At 32.2% G+C, this 1,444-nt stretch overlaps 1 long non-coding RNA gene across 1 annotated transcript in view; it reads right to left on the bottom strand.

The window, feature by feature from the left end:
• Window positions 1-1,347, bottom strand: part of LOC118598520 — a 5,793-nt gene extending 4,446 nt beyond the window's left edge. The window contains exon 1 of the long non-coding RNA XR_004947584.1: window positions 1,289-1,347. This is a non-coding gene — a long non-coding RNA (uncharacterized LOC118598520). The remainder of the gene's footprint in view (window positions 1-1,288) is intronic.
• Between the last annotated feature and the right edge of the window lie 97 nt (window positions 1,348-1,444).

Here is a 1,444-nt window from a genome sequence, read left to right as displayed (position 1 = left end):
AACAAAAGATGAAAAACATGACAGATGTTCTGTTTCTGGATAGCATTGATATCTGGTCTTAATGATGAAGAGTAAAGGAGACATTGTATTTTCTTATGTAGTTTTTAATTTCACATATCATAACCAACAATCTGTTGTTAGGAATATTGAACCCACCAAAAAAAGTCTTCTTAAAATTTGGTTTATAAACAGACATCCATGCAGACTTTAACACCTTAAAGATATAAACGTTTTAACTTTTAATTTAAATCACAGACTTAGCCACTTCCTGAAACAAAAGATTAAACATAATTTGATCATGAAATCAGTAAATATTCATCTGCATCTCATCCCTGATCAAACAATTACACACTTTTGATTTTTGACTCACTGTTATTAACTGCAAAACACAAGACAGAGATTACAATTTTCATAATTCTAAACATTTTATAGTTTACTATTTACAGCAAAAGAAAACTAACTTTAATACATTACTACTTAGCAGAAAAACAAACACTTTAAAATAGTTTCAGAAACAAAGATAATCAGCAAACTATGTTTACTTGAAGATTTCATGAAGCTTTGAGGACGTCTTCTTGAAGCTCATGTACTCGTGTTCAGTTGTGTTGTTAAGAAATCATTTTTATTCTTTTTTGACATTTAGTAGATTTTTTTAATTTATGTTTTTTCTTTTGGTCTGTTTACAGGCAAGTTTATTACAAAACTACATTTGTATTTTTTTCACATTTTAATCTCACAATAAACCCTGTGTTTTGTCTGTTGTTTTGATTAATAAACAAAAACTATTTTTTTAAAAAAGATTAAATGTTACATTCTTATTTACTTATTATTATTAGTTACAGATTAATTTCCAGATTTTTGGTTTTCTACACTGCAGATATATTTCATCATTGAGCCTCACAGATCAGTGACTGATTTTTACTTTATTTCAACAACCTGATCTTTCCTCTAAACCAAACATTGAATCCAGCATACAGAGGCTGAGTGAATGTGGTCTGGACTTTGTGTATGAGAGTCATGGAGTCAGAAACGCTGTAGAAAGACAAAGTTCCTGCTCTGTGATTTAAATAAACTCCAACTCTGGAGGATTGAGGAGCTGAAATAGAAACACTGATCTTGTTGTGGTAAAATTCATATCCAGTAGATGAACACATCAATGCCCAGGATTTATCATTAAATCCAAACCCGCATTCATTACTAGTTCCTGTACGACTGATATCTTTGAATGCAACTGACACATAAACCTCTCCGCTCCACTCCACCTCCCAGTAACAACGTCCAGTCAGACCTTCTGCACTCAGAACCTGAATCCATTCATCAAACCTGTCTGGATGATTTGAATATTTCTGCTCTACATTTGTCCATGTTGCTGTTCTGTTCTGTTCACTCAGAGATAGATGTGTGTTTGCTGTGTTTGGATCCAGTGTGATCTGACGATAGTACT

Source organism: Oryzias melastigma, unplaced genomic scaffold (assembly GCF_002922805.2).
Source record: "Oryzias melastigma strain HK-1 unplaced genomic scaffold, ASM292280v2 sc01773, whole genome shotgun sequence".
Classification (NCBI taxonomy): domain Eukaryota; kingdom Metazoa; phylum Chordata; class Actinopteri; order Beloniformes; family Adrianichthyidae; genus Oryzias; species Oryzias melastigma.
Note: the sequence above shows the minus strand (reverse complement) of the source record. Positions and strands in the feature narration are given on the sequence as shown.